Source organism: Anabrus simplex, chromosome 6, assembly GCF_040414725.1.
Source record: "Anabrus simplex isolate iqAnaSimp1 chromosome 6, ASM4041472v1, whole genome shotgun sequence".
NCBI classification, from domain to species: Eukaryota; Metazoa; Arthropoda; class Insecta; order Orthoptera; family Tettigoniidae; genus Anabrus; species Anabrus simplex.
In genome coordinates this window covers 70,906,824-70,934,037 of record NC_090270.1, presented here as the reverse complement: position 1 = coordinate 70,934,037, position 27,214 = coordinate 70,906,824, and the positions used below count along the sequence as shown (strand labels likewise).

Genomic DNA, 27,214 nt, shown 5'->3' with positions numbered 1-27,214 from the left:
CAGCAACTGAGAAAATGGTTAGAGTTCGGAACAAACAATGTTTAGCCGTCAAAAGGGGCTAAATTGAGACCCATTCAACCACGCTCTGCTACCACTTGTTACCGTGTTTTTGTGGTAGGTAGGCGTGAAAGAAGGTGCTGGGTGGTGAATGGATCTCAAGCTACTAAAGAGAAATTAATTTCAAAATTTAACAAGGTTATATTTTCTTTTTAAAACAAAGATATAACAAGCATGGCAGGTACAGTGTAGCAAATCAACGGGGAGTCACAATATTTACAGGATTTGGGCTTCGAGCCCCGAAAACACAATGCTTGGGCAATCAGCCCAGTTTTACCTCAAAGACACTAGTTTCAACAGAGGGGCAGAAAACCCCATTCATACCTCGGAGCCCTTGCTCCAAATTACACTAAAAAGCCTCCACGAGGCATATGACACTCGATTTTCAAAAGAGCCCCACGCTCTCAAAATTTAAGCCTCTCAAAGGCTACACCAAACTCCACCTTCAAGTTGTCCTCAACGGACCAAAACACAGGGGAGAAATACCCAATCTACTGAGGTCTAATAAATGAAAAGAAGGTTAATTACGTGACCTCTAAAATCACAATTTGAGAGGAGGCGAACTTGCGCTCCTTAATACACTTTGTTTCTAAGACCTACGTTGGCTCTTAGGCCGCTGATGCAAGGGCTAATCCCATACTACTGAGGTGACTTAAGAAAACACAAACTTACATTACATTACTGAAGAATAGGTTGCGAAAAATAAGTTCACCTCAAAACAATGTGAGTGGGAGCTCGAGAGGGTTAAGCACTCTCTATCCCGATATGTAGTTTGAAAGATAGAATAGATACCAGTTGCTTTTACATTTGAAAGGAAAGTTACATGGTGGAAGACCTAGAACCCGCCGCGAGAGTTAAACTGCCAACTCTAGCTAGAAAAGATGTTATTAAGAGGCCATTACCTGAAGTTGAACAGCTGGTGAAGAAAGAGGCGCTTCCCGCCTCCTGCTATGTACTTTACACACTGAGAGATGGAACAAAAGTGGCCCGGAGACCCCAAAATCAGCAGTTTATATCCTCTCGCGGAAGATTCTAGGCGTTAGGGGAAAGAAAACACCCTCCCACAAAATCTTTATTGGCTAGGGAAAAGAAACCCCTACATAGAGGAAGAAGAAACACATTATTGGTGGAAAATTAATTAAAGAAATTCGGGATTGGCTAGATCCAAACTAGGGGGAAAAAGAGGGGTATACAGCCAACATAAACAATGGCAGAAAGAAATTTAACAAAGAACAAACATTTGAAATAAAAATTTCTTCAACAAAATAGTTCTTTGACTCCGCACTAGGTTGCACTATTGTTGATCTTCAGTAGTGTCCTCTAGAAGAGAAAGTTCACACTTCTTACTTCAAGCGAAACAAAAACACATCAAAAGTGACACAGTTCAAAAACTCAAAATTTTCCACGTGGTGACATCTTCTGAGAAAGTAGAGAATTAATAGAATAGATAAAGTTCAACCTTCCTCCAGAAGAGGAGTTTCAACTGGCGCAACTTTTAAATAAACGGTGTAGAGGTGTACCGCCCGGTACAATTATTATTATTATTATTATTATTATTATTATTGAATGAAAACCTACAACCTGTTTTCCAGTCATTGACCGGGTCAGGGATGTAATGAATGAAGCAGATATAGGCTGTTAGTACGATGGGGTCGCCACTCCCAAAGTGATTTATTAATGACTGATAGATGCTATGAAATGGGAATGGAGAGTGTTGCTGGAATGAAAGGTGACAGGGAAAACCGGAGTACCCGGAGAAAAACCTGTCCCGCCTCCGCTTTGTCTAGCACAAATCTCACATGGAGTTACCGGGATTTGAACCACGGTATCCAGCGGTGAGAGGCCGACGCGCTGCCGTCTGAGCCACGGAGGCTTTATTATTATTATTATTATTATTATTATTATTATTATTATTATTATTATTATCATCGGAAATGTACTCCTTACTCCGGGCTTGTTCCCGACATGAATACCGGACCATTCTGCTTCCGACAGTACGCTGCTTCAGTCACACTATCTTCAACAGAAGAAACACACTGCAAGTCATCAGAGAAAATTTCATTTTTTTTTTTTTTGATAGGGGCTTTACGTCGCACCGACACAGATAGGTCTTATGGCGACGATGGGATAGGAAAGGCCTAGGAGTTGGAAGGAAGCGGCCGTGGCCTTAATTAAGGTACAGCCCCAGCATTTGCCTGGTGTGAAAATGGGAAACCACGGAAAACCATCTTCAGGGCTGCCGATAGTGGGATTCGAACCTACTATCTCCCGGATGCAAGCTCACAGCCGCGTGCCTCTACGCGCACGGCCAACTCGCCCGGTGAAAATTTCATTTGTCAGTGCCATCTACCATCGCAACGATGCATTTCCGGACACATTTTCATAGGGCATTTTTTCCTCCACTTCCAGTCAGGAATAAGTCCCTGCAGTTTGTCGGTTTTATTAAATTCACGCTGTATGATACGCAACAAAGGTTCTCGAGCACGTTCCTAACAAATAGTATATACACAAAACTGTTTACCGTAACATATCAAACCCCATACAGTATACAGATATTCTGCATGTATCCCTAACTACATTCATCCATTCATCCACTGGATACATAAATAACTTGAATATTTGTATATAGATATATGTAGGAAGTTATTCTTCAATAGCTGGAAATTTTATAAATTATTTAATGTTTTTATGTGCCATACGCTAAATGAATAAATAAATAAATAAATAAATAAATAAATAAATAAATCAGCATAGTTAAATTATAATGAGGTTATTGAGGCATACAAATAATTTAAAGTAATTTGCGCGTCACATGAGAATGCAGTTCAGCAGAATCAAATGATTAGTACATATTTAAAATAATGGAATTCAATTTTGTAAAATTAGAAACGATAAAATATGCGGGTCATACTACTATTAATTCTCACATAATAATGTTTGTGCTTGCAGCATACATTTTTCATACCCAAATGAAATATCGTCCGTTACTTGCACCGTATCGCTCGTCCCGGTGTTCTGTGAAGATCGTGCACGACCTAGAATTAAACCTCCTCGTTCCGTCATCTGCCGGCAGTGATCTGTTCTTAGGATGGTAGTAGTGGCAGATCTGTTTTGAAAGGAATATGTAGAATGTTGTAGGTTTTACATCCCATTTCTTACTTTTACGGTTTTTGGAGACGCCGAGTTCGCGGAATTTCGTCTCGCAGGAGTTCTTTTATTTACTGAAATTAAAACAGAGTGGTCTGAAACCACGTGAACCGGGTGTGTGAGAATTATAGGGTTGGTCATAACTGATAAATAATTAGAAAGAAATAATTCGATATCCCACACCAGTGTCATTTTATTAGCTGTCGAATTTAGCCAATGAGATCGCTTCGCGAGCGATTGTAATTGGGCTTCGCGAGGCGGTATTGCTAAATCTGCACGTGGCATAAGACCGGCTTGAGAGCACCAATCGAAGAAAAAACTTTTATTTTCAGTAAATAATCCGGAAAACTAAAAGAACAAATACAGTACCTGTTATATATTAACACTAGCTGATGTACCCGTGCTTCGCTATGGGATTCTCAGGAAGACTGTCTTCGTGGTTTTTCTAACTGAAGTCAACTTAGGCCATTACAAAAACTTCAGTAGGAATGTAGTAATTAAAAGTAATGTTACCATACAAAATACTCTATCAAATGAAAAACCACAAATTTTCTCACTTTTAACGAACAGTACTACGGTCCCGATCTAACACTCCTAAGTTCCAGAGCTAGAACGACCAGGCCGCAGACTGCTGTGAACACTCGTCTGCTATTATTCCCTTAAATATGCACACTGCTCATTCCAATCACTACCTCAGAGTACGGATTGAATAGTTCGAATGCTATGATGAACCAGTGTGTTACGTACCAGTAATATCAGAAAATGTATGAACCAGGCGAATGGCATGATAAAGAAGAAAGTTGCCCAACTCCTCAACTAATTCCCGCCAATATTCCGGCACGACCAGGCCAGTTGGCAGTGCGGTTAGGGGCACGCAGCTGTGAGCTCGAATCCAGGAGATAGTGGGTTCGAACCCCACTGTCGACAGCCCTGAAGATGGTTTTCCGTAGTCTCCCATTTTCACACCAGGAATATGCTGGGGCTGTACCGTAATTAAGGCCAGGGACGCTTCCTTTCCACTCCTAGCCCTTTTCCTATCACATCGACGTAAAACAAATTTTAAAAAACTCTGTATACAGCAGTAATCCCATCTATCGGAGATGAGATGCAACAGGGACACAAAGCACATCACAACAAACAATGGCCAGTGTAATGCCATTGTTGATCAATGTTATGAGCTTTCTATATTGTAGGCCTTAACATTCAGTTTTCTTTGGACTCTGTGATATTCGAGCGTCTTACAAAATAATTTATAGCGTACACTGTAGTTCCGATTTTCATTAAATTCTGTTTACCCATTCTCTCGTGATTCGGAGCTGATATGCACTTAGCATAGCGGGAACGGTAAACGTGTATAAGACATAAATGATCGGAAATTTAATACTATATAACTTTAGTTATGTAGTATTTGTCGCTAGGACCACTAATAACACAACTGTTTGAGAATTAAATTTTAGGCCCTCCCCTAAACTACCATTTCTCTCAGTGTGCATAAGATTATTTATAGACTATATTGTAGCGAGTTATTGCTGAACTGTACATACCGATTTTCATTAAGATAGGACCACTAATAACATAAATATTTGAGAATTAAATTTTAGGCCTTCCCCTAAATTACCATTTCTCTCGGCGTGAATAAGATTATGTATGGCCTAGATTGTAGCGACTTACTACCGGACTGTACATACCGATTTTCATTAAATTATCTTCAGCCGTTTTTTCGTGATGCGTTACAGACAGACAGACAGACAGACAGACAGACAGACAGACAGACAGACAGACAGACAGACAGACAGACAGACAGACAGACAATTAAAAAGTGCATTTCCCTGTTGCTATGGATACGACCGATACAGAAATACCATCCTTTTTAAATTCTGAACAATCTACAGACGAAACTCTTATTTTATATATATACATAAGTTGTACAGTAATACCATTTTTGATGATGATGATGATGCTTGTTGTTTTAAGGGGCCTAACATCGCAGGTCATCGGCCCCAATACCATTTTTTCAGTTGTACAAAAAATATAAGAAAACTCTTCTTACATTTACGACTCTGTCTTATGCACTAAAATAATGTGTGACCTATTTCTCTTTTACATTTGTATGGCGTTTGCGCGCAGCACGATCGCGAAGTCGTTTTACTACCATCAGCTCTGTCGGTGTGGTATCAGTCTGGGATTCCAGATAGGCCACCAGTTTGTCCAGCTGCATTGTTGCATCTCCATCTCCATCTTCTTCTGATGGAGCGCCGGTTTTATTTTCGAATTCACCATAACTCTCGTCATTACCTGCCGAGGAGCAAGAGGCAATAATGTATTCACTTGTCGTTATGCCGTAGCCTGAATTACAGTAATTTTTCAACCAGTCCCTTACGTCGTTCACATCTACGTCCGAGCATCCGGGAATGCGTGCAAATGTCAAGGAACTCAGAAGAGTCCACGGTTTCCCACTCTCAATTCCAGGCGAATGCCGGGACGGTACCTTTGATTGACCGCGGCCGATCCTGTCCTTAACTATCCTTGGCGGAAAAGACATTTAGGAAGAATCGACCCCGTAAAAGAAATAGTGTACAAGTCATTTTTTTCGATCCGGACAAAACCGGAGATCCGGATTAATGAGGGCCGGATAAACGAGGTTCTTGTGTACCACCGGATTGAGCTTGAATCGAACTCTTTTTGGGATAGTTCGGGTTTTTATTCGCTACAGAGCCTGTTTTGCGCCATTTTGCCAATTAGTTTGGCATTGCAGACTTTGCTGAAGGTTTTACCAAAACACTTCAAGTCCTACACTCTTGCACAAACAGTTCCGGACAGGTTTTTTACGAATCGTGCTTCGCGTAAAACTCGACAATGAACACGCGCTGTTTTATCGCGAGCACCATTTTGTGTTGCATTCAACTGGTCACTAAACACATCTGCTCCACTCACTCACTCACTCACTCACTCACTCATTCACATGTAAGGACTAGAGACGGCTGAAAAATAACATAGCAGTTACTTTGTCAGAGTTACATTCCTGTCACTGTTACATATGTAGCGAGGGCAAAAAATAACAGGTTACCGAATAACGACAACAGAATAACGTACTAGTGAAAACAGCAACTGGGAAATGGGAACTGTCACTAGTAACAGCTTAGGCCGATGACCTTCGATGTTAGGCCCGTTAAAACAACAAGCTAGTACCAGCTTGTATGTATGTTCAGTCCGTCGGCGATGCTGCTGGTGGGATCCTCAACAGCTCTGCCATCAGCTAGATTTCAGAAAAGACGCTATGTTGTCTTCTCACTTCATATGTTGTTTGCCTCTCGTTAACTTTGTACCAAATAGGAATGCGTGTTTTGCTGCACCGACTTTCAACAGTGTAGTGATGCGTGCGCGAATGTGCGAGTGAATGAATGGGACTTCGCAACACAGGTGTAAGGAGACAAGCTTGAAGCCGTGACTAATAAAAGGTGAGTAACGTTGAACGTTATTTTTAACTGTTACTTTTCACAGTTACTTTATTGTAGCAGTGACAGATGTAGCAGTTACACAAAAAGAACAGTTTGTCACACCTCTAGTAAGGACACAGCAACGTACTCGGGACAGTGCGGAAGATGCTCACGCGCAGACATGTGACAGCAACTGATTGGTGCATCGCAATCACGGTTTCCAGCATTTCGTGTGATGGACAGTTCTCCTGCTCACAAGGCTCAATTCCGCGTCAGTCATGTAAATATTTTCCGGGCCAGTTTTATTTTTCCACGCCGTGTATTTAGTCTCAACACTATTTTCTGTTGTTCCGACTTGCAGACCTCCCGGTTATTTGGCGAGCAGCCGCCACTGACAACTATGCAAGATATACGGGATATGCCATTCAATATTCACTGGTGATGATAAAAGGGATCGATAGAATCAAAATGAGGATAACAACCAACCGTCTAACTCACAGTTTTCATCCAGAGTCAACTGGAAAAGTACGTAATACAGTGTTACAACCACAATTTATCAGGAGATAGTCTCCAGGGCTGGACAAAGCCCCTGTAGGTTTATACAAAGCTAATTTGTCTGATACTTCTTAGCGTGCTGTCGATCTACTTATACGCTCTGAGGATTTTAGATTATTTACACATCTATCTTTTGCCGAGTGAGTTGGGGTCGCGCAGCTGTGAGCTTGCATTTAGGTGATAGTGTGTTCGAACCCCACTGTCGGCAGCCCTGAGGATGTTTTTCCGTGGTTTCTCATTTTCACTTCAGGCAAATGCTGGGGCTGTACCTTAAGGCCACGGTCGCTTCCTTCACACCCCTAGGCCTTTTTCTATCCCATCGTCGCTATAACACCTGTCTGTGTTTGCGTCGTAAAGCAAACTTTAAAAAAAAAAAAAAGTCTTCAAAGGAATGTGTAATCATTTAATCAGATACCAGCAGCTAGTGATCGGTAGATAGAAATGTACGAAGTGTCTTTTTTCCTGTGGATCAATGCGTTTATATTTCATAAAAATAAGGAAATATAGTGACAAATTTCCCGTTGGGAAGATAAAGTAATCATAATAAATATGTATTTTAATAAATTAAACACAAATTGATAACGGTTAATTTATTTGCATTTAACGAATCGTTTTCGGGAAACATCTGTATTGAATTTGGAGTCAACAAGTGTAGGATTCCGTGCAATGAAAGGGGGAAGTACTGACTCAGGGCCTATGAGAGTACCACAAATGAAATGTCTCTAGAATATGATGAGCTGAGGCATCTTCCATAAAAGAACCTTCTATATACCTCAGGCATGGCCATTCATCAGTACTTCACATTACAGCCTGCACGGTTGCTAGGTAACATCGCGATACGCATTTTGTACCGTTAATTTTGTGCCACAAATTTTCAGATGACCGGCTTATGTCAAAAATGTTTAAAGAAAAAATGGATGTACCAAATAAGTGGCCGCGTCTTTTGCGTCACGTAGCTGTCAGCTTGCATTCGGGATATAGTGAATTCGAACCCCACTATCGGCAGCCTGAAGATGGTTTTCCGTGGTGCTGGGGCTGTACCTTAATTAAGGCCACGGCCGCTTCCTTCCCACACCTAGCCCTTTCCTGTCCCATCGTCGCCGTAAGACCAATCTATGTCGGTGCGACGTAAAGCAACTACCAAAAAAAAGCATTCTACATGTCACGAACTCGGAGGGCATTCACGTCCCTTATTGCAGACCGTGTGAGCACCAATCAAAACATGAATCATTTTCTTGTCGAACAAAGAGGGACCATATTATCACATTGGTAGTAGCGCTGTCACTCCAGGGTCCATGAGATGAGCAGTTAAATCAGTCGTAATACCCTTCCCTAGCTCCTGTAAGTTATACGGACTGACCGCCTGCTCGCGTAATGGCCAATATCCTTATTGCACACATCCTTGTTTTAGAAAGGAAAGCGACTCCACACAGCCAGCCAGGAATACGGGATGTTTTAGGAAATCTCATTAATACACATTGTCCTAGTTCGGGCGGTGTGCGTGGCAACTTGGACGACTGATATGTGGCATGTCCTGGGGTTTAACTGAATGAAGTCGTCATCTTTGATCATAAAACCACACCTTCATGGACTGTGTTCAGGACTGTAGTCGAGGGTAAACGCGGGTATACGTAGTATGCCCTCTGCTTAACTCCACTCATTAGAGTATACCTTCTGATCTCTGCGTATATCTTCTGCTTTGGCTTCTTTACTTTTTAATTTCTCCATTCTGTCACTGAGTTTTAACTTCCAAGTACGCTCGTAATTGTGAACATCGAAGGTTCAGCTTGATGAATAACATCAGCCAACATTTAGACCTATTTAAGGTCATTACTGTTTACGTCTCCAGCCTTCAAATGCCTCATCAGTTGAGCGCTTTAAGCCCGAGAAATACATTAAGACGTGGCTGCAAAACGGGCACTTCAACGTACACCAATTCAAGAGTTTGTTCCAGTGAAAAGTGTGATCGCAAATGAAAAGAAGCACCTTGATTTTTTTTTAAATAAATAGCTGGAAGTAAGTCCAGTAGAAAATTACTGTGTAAGCAAATAAAGATTTTCAAACTAGTGAATTCAAATATGTTTTCGCCAACTAATGTAAAGGAAAACAACAGATAAGGAATCTGCCACCTGGGCGACTGCCCTAAATGCAGATCAGTAGTGATTGATTGATTGATTGATTGATTGATTGATTGATTGCTTCTTTGTCATCATAAAATGTCTTCTATATGACTAATTTGTGCCAAACTGAGGGAAGTTTGTTGTAACTCGCTGTAACCCACTAATTTTAAACGTAAGGTCCGACTCTATGGCTAAATGGTTAGCGTGCTGGCCTTTCGTCACAGGGGTCCCGGGTTCGATTCCCGGCAGGGTCGGGAATTTTAACCATCATTGGTTAATTTCGCTGGCACGGGGCTAGGTGTATGTATCGTCTTCATCATCATTTCTTCTTCTTCTTCATCTTCATCATCATTATCACAACGCGCAGGTCGCCTACAGGTATCATATCAAAAGACCTGCACCTGGCGAGCCGAACATGTCCTCGGACACTCCTGGCACTAAAAGCCATACGCCATTTTATTTCAAACGTCAGGGCGGTCTTGCATTCGGGATTTTTCATGCCCTGTCTTAGAGTATACCATATGAGAATTTTGGGACTGCAGCGCTGACTGTGTTGATACATGAAAACCATGATATAAAAGGCAGTGAAGTTGGAATCCGTTTATCCAGATCGGTTAATCCAGATATCCTGCTTATCCGGACTCATTATATTGATACTATTTCTATTTGACTCTCCCGTAAATAATCGTTGTAAATCTAAATCTCTTAATTTTAAGTGGATTTCGTTGTCGAGATGATTATTCTGAAATACTCTACAATTATTTTCAATTTTAATTAAATAAATAATTGAAATCAATCGTTTTAGAATTAAATATATATTTTACCGATGAAATGATTTTCAACATAAGGGGACCAGCATTCAAGGCTGTCAGCAATCGAATGGGTACGGTATGTGAAAACGTAACTGGAAAACTGAATGAACCTGTTCATTTGTCTCCATGTTCTAGAATCATAAAAGGTATTACGAAATGTCATTATGAACCGTATTGAGTGCAGAGGCAAATAGGAGTTGTACTTTGGCATCTATGGATATGTTAACTGTTGAGAAAGCTGCATATAGATGCCCATGGCTGAACACCATAGTGGAGAGATTTATTCCAATTGCATTCATGTTTTCCCCTGAGACTTGTTGATTGTAAAAGAAAGCTGAATTTAAAGGAATTTGCCTCCGAGGACTAATTATATGTCAGGATTGTCAAATCTATTCTTGAGCCAAGGAGCAATCTCCTTCCGTTGCCTAAACTTGTATTAGTATTCATATTGTGAAGAAGAATTACGATGCATTCAACTTCTATGTCTAAATTCTGAGGTGGCATGCCTGAAGGACGAATGTATGCGATAATGTACTGCTTCATTAACATCATCGCATTCTACAGAGCCAGTTTCTAGTGTACGTTATTTTACCACCTTTCAGAATGTTTAGATATGTTGGTTGATGATATTAACTTGTTTTGCGACTTTCACAAAAACAAAAACTGAATTCTCATTTAGATTCTAAGAAAATCCAAATAAATCTTTCAAAACATTGGTTTAGTTCTTCATTGCCAAGTTTTAGAAGCCATTCCCTATATTTAGAATTTACAGCTTTTACATTCCTTTCTGGTTTAAAAATTCTTAATTTTGGGGTATAGAGTATGTTTTAAATTTGAGTGAAGAGTGATCGGGTACAGCCTCGATATGAAATCCTGGTGACACTGACGTTTGAAGCTGTTTTATGTGGTTCAGACTTTGTGCAGATAGTTTAACTTTTATTATTTTCTTGTTATTTATGTGTATATTGCTGTTTTTTAGTACTTACCTTCCTCCACGAACCTACTACGCTGGCGTAGCATGGGGAGATGTGATACTCCCACCTGGCGCGTCCCAGGTGGCGGATAGGGGGGTCCTAATCGGCTTGCCGGCGGACTTGAGGGAAATAAAATACCTCTCGCGGACCAAACACACTACCCCCTGCGGGTGGGGGACGCACATGTAGAATACACCCGCGGTACCCCCTGCCTGTCGTAAGAGGCGACTAAAAGGGACCAAGGGGCTCTCCACTTGGGAGTGTGGATTGGCGACCACGGGGCCCTTAGCTGAGTCCTGGTATTGCTTCCACTTACTTGTGCCAGGCTCCTCACTTTCGTCTATCCTGTACGACCTCCCTTGGTCAAATCTTGTTCTTTTCCGACCCCGACGGTATTAGAGCATTCGAGGCTTAGGGAGTCTTTCATTTTCACGCCTTTCGTGGCCCTTGATTTCTTCGTCCGTTACTTCATTGTTCGAAGTGACGGCTCCCTTCTCTCTCTCTCTCTCTCTCTCTCTCTCTCTCTCTCTCTCTCTCTCTCTCTCTCTCTCTCTCTCTCTCTCTAACCCCTGTGGGTGGGGGACGCAGACGCAAAATACTCCCACGGTATCCCCTGCCTGACGTGAGAGGCAACTAAAAGGGGCGACCAAGGGATGATTGTCTTAGAACCATCAAACTACTTTTGATTAGTACCATCACGCGGGGAACACCATGGGTTGTCTTTATTTGCGAGTAGCACCACCATATTAGGCACACAATAGGTTTGTGCTTAGTAGCAGCAGAGGGTGGGTCACTGTGGGTTTCCAGTACCCGTGATTCGTACCCATGTGAGCAATACCACGGGTCTGGGCGTGCCTGTGAGCTACACCGTGGGTCTGCGTTGCCTGTCATTAGTACCCACTATGTGAGGAACACCACGGGAATACCGGCGCCCGTGATTAGTACACCTAGGTGAGGAACCTCATCGGTTTGCATTGGCTATGAGTGGCGCCATTATGTGAGAAACACCATAGGTCTGCATTACCTGTACGATGTACAGTACTTGTGAGTAGTACCATCATGTGTGGAACACCGTGAGTCTTCGCTTTTGATTAGTACCTCATCATGACACATGCCATGGTTCTACTTTACTAGCGATAAGTACTATTCTGAGGGGCATTTGACCTGGATTTTGGACCCCATTAGACATCAAGCATCCTCGATTCAGGATTGCGCTTTAGAACTGGTCCCTTGGTCAGTAATACCATTATTTATGATAGTTTTTTGAGTCGGATCCGCTGATTGTTTTAAATTAATGTCCATCCATTCATTCTTCATGACATTTTTTATTTTGGTCAGTGGATGATTTTGAACTTTTAATGTGTCATTTCATTTCGTACCATTAGGGGCCGATGACCTCGGTGTTAGACCCCTTTAAACAACAAGCATCATCATCATCATCATCATCATCATCATCATCATCATCATCATCATCATCAACTTTCCTTTTTTGTTGCAAATCATTATAACATTTCAATAAACTCAGATCATAATACAGAATTCTGGTATTAAATTGCTTCTTCACCTACCAGTCCTCTCATTCTCTTTCTCCATACGTGTTTCTTACGTAGTGCATTATACTGTATGTTGCATTATATTATTATTATTATTATTATTATTATTATTATTATTATTATTATTATTATTATTATCCGTAAAATTGGAGTACTATTGACTCTGTTGGTGATAAACAAATCAGTTAAATCCTTTTAACTCTGCAGTTTCATATGCCGATATTGCGTATTTCGAACAGTTTCTTCGACGTGTAATGAAAGAATTGTGTGTCTGTTAGTGTTCGACGATTGACAGTTGATATTCTTCTGTGATAATAACCGTATTTAACTATTGACATGACGAATAATATGGCCGTATGGAAGATCTGCGTTTCTAAATTTGATTTTTTATTTTTCTTTCTTGCCCTGACTCTCTTGTAAGAATTTGCAGAATTAAATGTAAACGTACTCGTGTAGATGTGTGATTGCATTCGGTAGGTGATGGGTTCGAATCCCATGATTGGCAACCCTGAATATAGTTTTCCGTGGTTTCCCATATTCACACCAGACAAATGCTAGGACTGTACCTTAATTAAGGCCACGGCCACTTCCTTCCCAATCCTAGATCTTTCCCTTTCTTACGTCGCTGAACATCTTCAACCTGTTAGCGCGACGTTAAAACACGCAATTTTTTAAAAAATTCACTTTTTGACACAAGGACTGGTTCAATTTGCTGTTGGATTTTCTTTAAGCTTTTAGTGAGGATATGTTTCTGTTTTCCACCTTTTTAATGTGCATTTCATCATTAAAATAATGAATTATTACCCCTTTAGAAGAAACCATTCTAAAGTTATCTCTAACTTTCATAATTGCAATTGGGCCCATGACCTTCGACGTTAGGCCCCTTAAAACAACAAGCAAGCATAATTGCAATTAGTTTTTGACGTTGACCGACAGAGAGCAATTTGAGTATTGTCAGTTTGACGGCCGACTAGATGCGTGATGCGTCGCTCTAGCTAGCTCCTTACGTCAGTTTCATAATAATCCAGGCATTTCCCACCAGATGCCTCTGACGACAGTCAACTCAATATGAAAGAACGAGTGCGTGTCTTTAGAGTGTTGGTCATTTAGCAGAATATTGTTAGTATGTCGTTTCCTGAGAGCACGAGATTCGGCTTTGAACCGCAACCATGGTTACATTTTCATTTATTTCGTCTTAGGATCCGTCCGCTATAACATAGGCTATACCATAAACCTACTGTTGAGGTTCTGAATAAAAGTCTTTACGATGTGTTTTGTAATATTATATTAAGTTTTGTAAGTAGTTCATTTATTGATTTTTTTTAAAAAATATCTGCGTTAGTCAATCGTTTCGCTGTTTTAAGCAGTGCTCCTAATTTGGCAGTTTTGGAAAACCGACTTGCCGCTGAAAATATGTCATTCAGCGGAAATCCTAGCTATTTTTTAAAAGATCAATAGACATTTACAGAGACAAACTCTTTCGTGTAAAAGTTTAAACCTTGAATATCCTACATCTATTTTATCCCCTCTTTATTTTATATGCACGTATATAGACATTTATTACATTGTTGATAAAGACAGTTCTTGTTACATGGACGCATCTAATATCAATCCATCAAGAGTTGTTTGAAGTAGTGACGTTTCTTTCCTAAAAATTTACACCGGCGGAAAATGAAACCCTAACACCAAGAACGATTCTTGATAGATAAATGAAATTCGGGAGGCGTGTTTGCACATCTAAAAGATTAGCCTATTCACATTTGCGCGCTAGTCGACGAAGAGTGGTGCTAGTATCGCGACTATGACCTTGCCAAGAAAGTTTGCTTTAAATACGCACTGTGTACTTCGTGAACTTTAGTCATCGGTCAGTGTTGACGTTGTGAGGTAGGTGTGAGTCAAACATGCCTTTAAGGGGACGAGGAAGGCAGGCAGTATTAGCAGCTTACTGAATTTGAACGAGCCGTGTAATAGGGATACGAGAAGGTGGGTTTTCTTTTCGGGATATTGCAGAAAGACAAGGCAGGCATGTATCCAGGGGAAGGCACTGTCTGAAGACCGGGGTCCGGGAGCACACTGGCCACCCACTACGGAGAAGGAAGACCGCCGTATTCACCGCATGGCTGTGGTGGATCGTACTGCATCTGCAGCAGCTGTTGCGGCTTCAGTTGACACCAGAGTGTCACAGCGAACTGTAAGAAATCGATTACTTGAGAGACAGCTCCAAGCCAAACGTCTGTAATGTTCATGCCATTAACTCCGAATCACTGCCATTTGCGACTTCATTGCTGTCAGGCTAGAGCTCATTTGGAGGGCGGAGTTGAGATAGGTTGTGTTTTCAGAGGAAAGCCGTTTCCGTCTTGGTGGGCCAGTGATAGCCGTAGGTTGGCAAGGAAGAGGCCAAGATGTCTGCGGCGTCGACACACTGGACCTACACCAAGAGTTGTGGTCTGGGGAGCGATTACCTTTGCAGCAGGAGCACTTTCGTCGTTATCCCAAGAATCTTCGTAGCGGATTTGTACGTCAGACTGGGATTGAACCGCTTATGCTGCCGTTTATTCGCAGTATTCAAGGGGGTGTTTTCCAGTAGGATTACCCTCGTGTTTATACCGCTGTTTTGCAAGAAAGTTGAACAGAGGGGACCCTGCCGCTATATTGTTAGGTTAAATACCAATGTTTCAGCTGTTAACAATGGGACACGAGTATTTGTTTCATCCAAAGAATGCATTTCCACGACGATGGGTATTCGTAGAAAATTTTATAGATTTTTAAGCAAGCAAAAAAAGTTGACTTTCTTGATAATAGAATGCAAAATTACTAAATAAATATTTGTGATGCAACTTTGATTTATTGCTGGATCGATTCTAAAACTATATATTTTAAATTACTAAGGATGAAATATGCGTTGAAAAATTATTTCACAAATGACCGAGCATTTTCTGAGTTTTCGTTTTTCTAGACAAGGGTGGGGGAAATCATGGTATAAGTTGTTTGATATAACTTTCGAATGGAAGCACCTAGCACATGCAGAACATGTCTCTTCTACAGAGCGGATCGCAAGAAACGCTGCTGTGCAAGCAGCAGTGTGCTAGATGATTCCATTCAAATGCTATATCTGACAACGTATACCATGATTTTTCCCACCCTTGTATAGAAAAAACAAAACTCAGAAAAAGGTCGGCCATTTGCAAAATAATTTTAAGGCATATTTTATCCTTGCTAATTTAAAATATAGAGTGTCAGAAACAATCCAGCAATAAATCAAAATTACATCACAATTAGTTATTCAGTAATCTTGCATTTTATTGTCAAAAAAGTCAAAATGTTTCGCTTGCTTACAAATTTATAAAATTTTCTAGAATGAGTAGGATACCCATCGTCGTGGAAACTCCTTGTTTGAGCGAAACAAATACTCGTGTCCCATTGTTAGTTAGCAGCTAAAAACATTGTCATTTGATCTAATAATATAGCGACAGGGTCCCCTGTGTTCAAATTATAAGGGGTCCCTAAATTTTCTGGTAAAACTATACATTAGATACATAGACAGAAATGACGGAAAATTAAAAAGCGCGCTGTGGACACCACCGAAACAGAAATACCATTCTTTTTTTAAATTCTGAGCAACGTACAGACAAATGTCTTGTTTATAGGTTTATTTACACTGACTGACAGTGACAATGCAACACCAAGGAGGAGTGGTTCGAAAGGGATGAAAGTTGGGGAAAAAACAGAGACGGCACGGATGAATAATTGATGTTTATTTCAAACCGATATGCAGGTTACACAATGCGCACGGCATCGACTCAGTAGGATGTAGGACCACCGCGAGCGGCGATGCACGCAGAAACACGTCGAAGTACAGAGTCAATAAGAGTGCGGATGGTGTCCTGAGGGATGGTTCTCCATTCTCTGTCAACCATTTGCCACAGTTGGTCGTCCGTACGAGGCTGGGGCAGAGTTTGCAAACGGCGTCCAATGAGATCCCACACGTGTTCGATTGGTGAGAGATCCGGAGAGTACGCTGGCCACGGAAGCATCTGTACACCTCGTAGAGCCTGTTGGGAGATGCGAGCAGTGTGTGGGCGGGCATTATCCTGCTGAAACAGAGCACTGGGCAGCCCCTGAAGGTACGGGAGTGCCACCGGCCGCAGCACATGCTGCACGTAGCGGTGGGCATTTAACGTGCCTTGAATACGCACTAGAGGTGACGTGGAATCATACGCAATAGCGCCCCAAACCATGATGCCGCGTTGTCTAGCGGTAGGGCGCTCCACAGTTACTGCCGGATTTGACCTTTCTCCACGCCGACGCCACACTCGTCTGCGGTGACTATCACTGACAGAACAGAAGCGTGACTCATCGGAGAACACGACGTTCCGCCATTCCCTCATCCAAGTCGCTCTAGCCCGGCACCATGCCAGGCGTGCACGTCTATGCTGTGGAGTCAATGGTAGTCTTCTGAGCGGTCGCCGGGAGTGCAGGCCTCCTTCAACCAATCGACGGGAAATTGTTCTGGTCGATATTGGAACAGCCAGGGTGTCTTGCACATGCTGAAGAATGGCGGTTGACGTGGCGTGCGGGGCTGCCACCGCTTGGCGGCGGATGCGCCGATCCTCGCGTGCTGACGTCACTCGGGCTGCGCCTGGACCCCTCGCACGTGCCACATGTCCCTGCGCCAACCATCTTCGCCACAGGCGCTGCACCGTGGACACATCCCTATGGGTATCGGCTGTGATTTGACGAAGCGACCAACCTGCCCTTCTCAGCCCGATCACCATACCACTCGTAAAGTCGTCTGTCTGCTGGAAATGCCTCCGTTGACGGCGGCCTGGCATTCTTAGCTATACACGTGTCCTGTGGCACACGACAACACGTTCTACAATGACTGTCGGCTGAGAAATCACGGTACGAAGTGGGCCATTCGCCAACGCCGTGTCCCATTTATCGTTCGCTACGTGCGCAGCACAGCGGCGCATTTCACATCATGAGCATACCTCAGTGACGTCAGTCTACCCTGCAATTGGCATAAAGTTCTGAGCACTCCTTGGTGTTGCATTTGCTCTGTCAGTCAGTGTATTTAGTGACCTACTAGGATGCTATTCGTCTCTTACCGTACTTACAATTTTATTGAACTGACCATCGAATGTGTATTTCATTTCAATCTGTCACACTTACGTCGGGCGACGTTGTCGTTAAAATTCAACGGGACAGACCCTCACCTGTACCCACCCGCGCGTTTTTTCCTAACATCTAGTTACATGCTCTAGAGCTGCCCTTCTCCGGAGATGCCCGCTGCATGTCTTTTTCTAGTAGATGGCCTTCATGTCTGTGAAGATGTTGAATACGCCACACACACCCAGCCCCCGAGCCATTGGAATTAACCAATTAAGGTTAAAATCCCCGACCCGGCCGGGAATCGAACCCAGGACCCTCTGAACCGAAGGCCAGTACGCTGATTATTCAGCCAACGAGTCGGACGCCCTTACAGTGAAATCTGCGTTAACTAATTTCGTCCATGGTGTACATTATTCTATATACACAGGCGGAAAAGGAAATCCCAACACCAAAGAAGATATTAGTTTAGAGGAATGCAATTCAGGCTAAGCAATTGTCTAGGTGACATATTTATTTGATTAAAATTTCCAGGTTACAAGTTCAAGTATGAGCGAGAAGACATGTAATAAGGTGAGACATTAATAACCGCTGTAGTCGCCACGATTTTGTGTGTAAGCTTGCAAACGCCATGAATAATCTTGACCATAATGGCCGGTATTGGGTCCGTATCGACTTCATCACAATAAATAGAGAGGTGGATGGTCCGCCTAGTCAATACTATGTGTTAATTTTTTTTAATATTTACCTTTCACCTTATCATTATGTCTAGTACATGTTTCGAGAATATGCACTGGTCAAAGTTTTAGATTTCTTAATGGGGGCCCCCATTTTCACTATGTCTTATTGTATACATGAATTTTAATTTAACTAGCTGAAGAAGACAATGTGCATGTTCTCGAAACATGTACTAGACATAACGTTAAGCTGAAAGGTTAAATATTTTAAAAAATTAACACATAGTATTGACTGGGCGGAACATCCACCTCTATATTTATTGAGCTTGCAAACGTGCATGCATTGTGTCGTACAGGTGCCGTATGTCATTTTGCGGGATGGAGTTCCTCGCCTGTTGCACTTGGTTACTCAAATCAGCAACCGTTAATCCTGGTATTGGATTGCACAGGATTTGTCGTCCCATACGTGCTCAATGGGCGAAAGGTCTGGTAATCTCGCAGGCCCAGACAACAGGTTGACACACTGTTGAGTACATTGGGTGACAGCAGCGGTATATACGTGCATCACGAGAAAATGGCTGAATATAATTCAATAAAAATCGCTTTGTAAAGTCGGGGGATAAGACGCTACATTTAGGCTATAAATAATTTTATTCACGCTGAGTTAAATGGTAATTTAGGGAAAGACCTAAAATGTAATTCTCAAATATCTCTGTTATTAGTTGTCCTATTGATAAATACTGCATAACTAAAGTTATATAGAATTACATTTCTGATCATTTATGTCTTATGCATTTTTACCGTACCGGCTATAACAGAGATATTCATGAATTTCGATTTTTGTTGCCGAGTCCATATCAACACTGAACCACGAGAAAATAAGTGAACAGAATTTATTGAACATCCGTATGTAAAGTCAGGAAATAAAGCACTACAGTCTAAGGTCTAAATAATTTATTCACGCTGAAGAAAATGGTAGTTTAGGGGAAGGCGCCTAAAAATTAATTTTTAAATACGTATGTTATTGGTCCTATCGAAAAGTACGTATTACGTAAAAAATTTAAAGATAATGCAATCTCCAGTCATTTATGTATTACTCAGTTTTACCGTACTATGATAATTCGAATTCAGACTTTTTTGGCTTAGATTATATCAATGCCGAGCATCGCTAACATGGAAATACTGTTCAATCGTGTTAACTACCGATGATTTTTGTCATGATTGTTTTAAATTGTAAAGCCGCGTGGTCATCGGTCCATATTGACAAGGAAAATTGCGAAAATGATTATCAAGAAATATAAAACCGTAAAGGGTTACGTAGCTCGAAGGTATCGGCGAAGTGTCAATGTAATATTTGTCCCCGAGCTTGCATCCGGGAGATAGTAGGTTCGAATCCCACTATCGGCAGCCCTGAAAATGGTTTTCCGTGGTTTCCCATTTTCACACCAGGCAAATGCTGGGGCTGTACCTTAATTAAGGCCACGGCCGCTTCCTTCCAACTCCTAGGCCTTTCCTATCCTATCGTCGCCATAAGACCTATCTGTGTCGGTGCGACGTAAAGCCCCTAGCAAAAAAAATATTTGTCCCAAACGGAATATAATAATTGCTTTTACACCAATAAAGTGAAAAATCCGCGGTAAATTAAGAAATACCGTCGTTACTAGCGAAATATGTATACGTACTTACGGGCCGTAGACAGGACTCCTTTATGTTGTATTCCGCTGCTCGTTCCGTCTTTTGTTCCTTTCTTGAGGTCCAGGACTAGCACCGACGAATGAGAGTGCTGTGTCTGTGAATTCTCATTATCTTTGTCCATATGACTAGCGCGGGCAGTTCAAACAGCAAAATAGCATCGTCTCTGCACCAATAAATATATAATTTAATGAAGGAGTTAGGGCACAAAACGAATGAGCAGCTAATATGGATGCATACTTTACTACCTTACAACTATTTTCTCTGCTACGTCGCAGCGCTTCCGTATGTGTTTTGTTTGTCTAACACTTTCGTGTGTGATGTCTTTGCTCACTGATCTTGTTTGAATTCATTAGGTGTCGTTTTCTTCATCTTGCTCATTCGTTTTTATTGGTCCAGCGATCATGCTATTTTACTGTTTGTTCTGCCCGAACTAGTCATATGGACAAAGATAATGACAATTCACAGACATAGCACTCCCATTCATCGGTGCAAGCCCTGGACCTCAAGAAAGAAACAAAAGACAGCACGAGCAGCGGAATGAGGAACATGAAGAAAACGACACCCAATTAATTCAAACAACTTCCGTGAACAGACACAGCACACACGAAAGTGTTAAACAAAACACATCCGGAAGCGCTGCGACGTAGCAGAAAAAAGAGTTGTAAGGCAGTAAAGTATGCATCCATATTATTCCCAGCAAGAAAAATATTTCGTACTATTTCTTAATTTACCGCAGATTTTACACTTTATTTGAGTAAAAAGAATTACTATATTCCATTTGGGACAAATATTACAGTGACATTTCGTGGATACCTTTGGGCTACACAACCCCGTAAATGATCTATCGCTTGAAGAAGAAGACGAGAGAGGGCCATGAAAGGAGGAAGGACTCCCTTTACATTAGATGCCCTAATATCACAGAGTCGGAAGAAAACTAAATGTGAAGGCCTACGGTATCGAAAGCCCATAAGACTGATGAACATTAGCATTACATTGACCATTGTTGTGATATAATTTGTCTCTTCTGCTGCCGCTCATCTCCGATAGATAGAATTTCTTTTGCGTCCCGAGTAAAACAGCATGTCTGAATATTGACGGAAAATTGCTCGGGAGTTGATAACTTCGCACATGCTATGTGATTGTCTCCTCAATGACGGCTACTACGGCTAAATAAATAAATAAATAAATAAATAAATAAATAAATAAATAAATAAATAAATAAAATGAATAGAAACCGATTGACTGATTTTATCTTCTCGGTTATGTTGTTGTTACTTATTGCTAACTAGTACCTCATCTAGCTGATCGTGTAGAGACACAGGTGGCTATTTGCGAATGGGCAGGGCATATAATGTTTCAGTACTTTTTTATTTTTATTTTCATTTCGTAAACTATAACTTCTGCTCTAATTGTCCTAATTTTACCGCAGTGGTACTGATGTCGGTCGTAAGATCACAGGTTAAAATTTACATTGAAAAGTTGGTAGGAAGCAAATTATGAAATTCGAGCCTGCATTCAGGGTAGAATGACAACCACTGTGATACCATCATATCCGGCTCAGATGGAGCTTTCTAACGCTACCCCACATAAGGGGCAGAAATGATATTTAGATGATCTAAGCAGAGTTTTCGAAATATGTGTTGCAAATTTTCAATGTTCACAGTCACTTTTTCACAAACTGTACTTGTATTCACTCTAATGTAACTAACGGTAGCCTGCCTGTTTTCAAGCAAAACGAGACCAGAATCTTCTAAATTGGTCGAGGCGTTCACTCGCCACGCACGGCCCTCTGAAGTGTACTGAGTGCGCGTAATGGAGCGCTGAAAGCACGAGGCACCCGCGGGGAGAGGTTTTAGATTCGGACTAAATTTGTTGTCATGGCATTTAATAATGTTATTTGCTTTACGTCACACTGACTACTTGTACGGTTTTCGGAGACGCCGAAGTGCGGGAATTGTTTCCCCCAGGAGTTCTTTTAAGTGCCAGTAAATCTACCGACATGAAGCTGACATATTTGAGGACCTTCAAATACCGCCGGACTGAGCCAGGATCGAACCTGCCAAGTTCGGGTTAGAAGGCCAGTGCCTCAGCCGTCTGAGCCACACAGCCCGGCGTTATGGCATCTACTTGAGACCTTCTGTTACCCAGAATTATCGGAATATCGAATGTATCACTTATAGTTTATCAGAAACGGCCTCTTAGAAACAGGCTGATTTTTTATACGCCGACTATAATTATAATTTCGTGTGGCTATTTCTAGCCGAGTGCAGCCCTTGTAAGGCAGACCCTCCGATGAGGGTGGGTGGCATCTGCCATGTGTAGGTAACTGCGTGTTAATGTGGTGGAGGATAGTGTTGTGTGTGAGTTGCAGGGATGTTTGGGACAGCACAAACACCCAGTCCCCGAGCCATTGGAATTAACCAATGAAGGTTAAAATCCCCGATCCGGCCGGGAATCGAACCCAGGACCCTCTGAATCGAAGGCCAGTACGCTGACCATTCAGCCAACGAGTCGGACATACGCCAACTGTCCGGGCGTGTAGGCGTGCGGATGGGGGCGGTAGAATAACATTCTCAGTTGGGTAATTATATTTTAAATTTACTTCATTATCACACTACTGTGACTGATCATTGCCTCCAGGATATTTCCCAATTAATAATAATACAGATTGAAACTTTCACGTATCCCCTGCCCGTCGTAAAAGGTGACTAAAAGGAGCACCAGGAGCTCTCAACTTGAAAATGTTTGTTCGCAACTACGGTTTCCCCAGTTGATTATGGCATTGCTTCCAGTTATTTGTGTCAGGCTCCTCACGTTCATCCTTGCAATCCGACCTCCCTTGGCCGACTCTAGTTCTTTTCCGGTCCCGACGGTATTAGGATTTCAATGTCTAGGGAGTCTTTAATTTTCACGACTTTCATGGCCCTTCTCTTTCTTTTGCCGACACGTTCATTTTTTCGATTGCCGGACCTCTATCATCCCTCCACCCCCACGCCCACCCCCTCTGAATAGTGTAAATAAAGGCTGCGGACGAAATGGTATTCTTGAGTTTGAAGGCCCACACGAAACTGTAGATGACGCCGAGGAACTGTTAAATATTTTGAGCGAGTGTGTGTTTTCTTTTCAGGTATTAATTACATGGATATACTAAAACTTACCAGTATATGTTAATAATAATAATAATAATAATAACAGCACTTCAAGAAACAAGATAACCAGTAGCCAGTATCCAGTATTCGGGAGATAGTAGGTTCGAACCCCACTGTCGGCAGCCCTGAAAATGGTTTTCCGTGGTTTCCCATTTTCACACCAGGCTGTACCTTAACTAAGGCCACGACCGCTTCCTTCCCACTCCTAGCCCTTCCCTGTCCCATCGTCGCCATAAGACCTATCTGTCTCGGTGCGACGTAAAGCAACTAGAAAAAAAAGAAACAAGACATACTGAAAGGAGAATGGATAACAAAACATAAAAGAAAAGGTAGCTATTGATATAAGAGTAGGCTAAACAAAATGGAGAGGATATTCCATTTGGCAAAAAATGAATACAATTACAAATCTCTGTCCTGAAACTTGAAATTAAGACATTATCAAACAGTGGCCCGGCCAGAAATCTTATATGCCGCCGAAACTCTTAAACTTACAAGAAATGGGAATCTTGAAACATTAGAAGAAATTGAAAGCAGAATTTTGATAAAAATACTGGGACCTATAAAAAGCAACAATGCCGAATTTAGACTACGATCAAACAGAGAGCTAAATTTAAAAGTTGAACAACTGACAACTCTAATGAGGAAAAGAAGACTCCAGTTTTTTTGGACACATTTATAGAATGAAAAACAATAGACTAACTAAACAAATCTTCAACTTATTGAACAGTTACAAATCCAAGCCAACGTGGTTCATTGAAATTGAAAAGGATATGAAAAACGCTGGAATTAAAATAGATACGATAGAAAACAGAGCGCGTTTCAGATGAGTAACACGAAAGACAGGATTTCAGAAGAGAAAGAAATTAACAACTGGAAGAAAATGGACTCAAGAGGAAAAGGAACAACATTCTCAGAAAATGAAGGAAGTTTGGAAACTAAGAAAGTTAAATGCAATGAAAAGTAATCAAAGTTGATTTATCGTACCCTAAAAAGGGTTATTCGAATAATAATAATAATAATAATAATAATAATAATAATAATAATAATAATAATAATAATAATAATAATAATAATAATAATGTAAACTTCAACTTATCCCATATATTTCAGGGAGCTGGAGCTACCTGACTTATTTTGGGGTTTGGCCTGGTGTTTAAGGACGGTGTCCCTTCTGACACCACGTGATTTTTAGGTGAAAATTCCAACCCGAGGTTGACCGGGAATCGAACTACGGCCATCCGAGCGGAAAGGCAGCAGCTTTGCCACTACACTAATCAATCCCCCTGAAAAGGGGTAAGTATTGTAATTGCATAAATGCCTACGTACTAAAATCTAGTTATTTTATTACAAAACCAAAGTGTTTTAAAAGCCATTCAGAGGGTGCTGGCAACACTGTCTCTAAGATTATCAACTTTTCATAAAACTTTGAAGAATTGTAATAATTTTGGTGGTTCACATTTAATCCTACAGTCTGTTACCACCCATTGAAGCAACTATTATTAAACATCTTGGTTAAAAAGTGGTGATATCTTTATTCGGCGTGCGTCTCCGCGAAGTCATAACCTCATTACATGCAAGTACCTTCTTTATAAGCCCTCAGGGAGGAAGGCAACCTCAGTGGGCTTTAGGATATAATGAATAGACCAGAGTACAAATTTTAAATTAAGAACCGGTACAGAGACCGCTAGTTCATGAAACATTCTGAGCTCGCTTCATTCAACAAGTTGTCAGACAGATAAGAGGGATCGTTCTGCGGTCGCTGCCTTCTTCAGCACTATGAAGACAAATTTGTCCCCCGGGGTTTCTCCTGTATCTGTCATGGTTTGCGTGGCAGCCCTCTTCGTTTGCTTGGTTCACTTCAGCACATCGAAAATAGGATTTATCAATAAGGAGGTGGAGCAGGTTATTGAACTCTCTGGAATTTAATTTAACCTGATACTGCATAGAAATGAATGAGGACTATCTGACATCCTGCAGTGCTACCAGTCGAAAAGATCGAAATGTCGCTACAAAAAGTTTCAAAAGAGGATCCAAGTGAAAATTTAACAAATAAACAAAACAGGTCCTTCATGATGAGTTTAGGTTCATTTATAAGAGTGAAAAAGAAATGAATACCTACAATCTGTTTTCCAGTCATTGACCGGGTCAGGGATGTAATGAATGAATCATATATAGGCTATTAGTACGATGGGGTCGCCATTCCCAAAGTGATGTAGTAATGACTGATAGATGGTATGAAATGATGATGATGATGATGATGATGATGCTTGTTGTTTTAAGAGGCCTAACATCGAAGGTCATCGGTCCCTGCTATGAAATGAGAATGGATTGTGTTGCTGGAATGAAATATGACAGGGAAAACCGAAGTACCCGGAGAAAAACCTGTCCCGCCTCCGCTTTGTCCAGCACAAATCACACATGGAGTGACCGGGATTTGAACCACGGTATCCAGCGGTGAGAGGCCGACGCGCTGCCGTCTGAGCCTCGGAGGCTCTTATAAGAGTAAGATGTTAAAGCTGATTTAACGACAAACAGAATCATAAAATTATATTTGTCGGTTTCGTGGTTAGTTGGTCAGCGTCTCGATATTCGGACCTCGGTATTGATACCCGATCGTGTCGAGGGATTTTGATCATGAACGGTTATTTGTCTTGGCTTTATTATTATTATTATTATTATTATTATTATTATTATTATTATTATTATTATTATTACATCTCAAAATTAGTGAAATTGCCAGCGTTTTCTCTCCATTGTAGCAATGGATTGCCGCGCCTTTCCAAGACGCTGGTGGCTAGTGCGCCGTTGATACACCACTGCAATACAATGACGTTGCACTAAGGGAAGTCTGTACCCTTCACTTGTATAAATGCCTGCCTTTAGCTTTTATACCGTCTGACAAAAAAAAATGGGTGCACCCAGAAGAAGAGGAGGAGACGAAATGAAACTTCACGTGTTGAGAGGGTATGCGATGTTATTTCAGTGATTACATAATCGAGTCAAGTTTGCAAAAAACTTGGCGGTACGAGCCCACCTCTTATTATGATGTTGCATCCCCTCTGGACTGGATGTCTTCACTGATTCGGCCGGGAAGGGTGTCATAAAATCGGTGTATTCTGTTCTGGGGTATGCTGGCCCACAACTGTTGTAACTGGTCCTTGATATCCTGGATACTGGCACTGAAACGGAGTTGACGTCTGAACTGGTCTCACATTTGTTCTATCGGGAACAGATCTGGGGATCTTGCTGGCCACGGGATTACTTAAACATCATGCAGATAATTTATAAAGACACGTGCCGTGTGTGGACGAGCATTGTCCTGTTGCAAAATGGCACCACGATACTGTGGTATGAGACGTAACACATGAGGACGCAGGATATCCATAAATTACCGTTGTGTCGTCTGAATTCCGTCAATCACCACCAGCCGTTACCTGAAGTCATATCCGAAGGATCCCCACACCATGATGCCAAGAGTAACACTACTGTGTTTCTCCAAAACGTTGGAAGAATGGGACATTTCCCCGGGTCGCCGCCATGCTCACAGACGGTGGGTCATCCGGGAACGTGCAGCATCGTGATTCGTCGCTGAACACAGTGCGACACCACTCATCAGCAGTCCATGTTTGCCGGTTACAGTACCACTCCAAACGCAGCCGTTTGTGTTGTGTTTGTGTCGGCGCATGTTTCTATTGTATCAGATGGGATGAAACAGACAGAGCGGTGCTCGCCGACAGGCGGCAGATTTGCCGACTCGGCCTGTCGTGTAGCTGGCGGTGCAGCGAGCGTTTTGAAGACTTTGTGCGCGCTCTAGCGCCATAGATTTAATACATTCAGCTGAATCACGGCCGACTTGATGCTTCGCTCTAGTCGGGCGTGGCTGAATTTACGCGGCGATTGCATCATTGGTAGGTATTCTTGTATTAGAT

General features: G+C 41.7%; 1 protein-coding gene across 2 annotated transcripts in view; it reads left to right on the top strand.

Annotated features, from left to right (window-relative positions):
* Positions 1-27,214, top strand: part of tty (tweety) — an 890,597-nt gene that overhangs the window by 717,805 nt on the left and 145,578 nt on the right. The window lies entirely within an intron of this gene.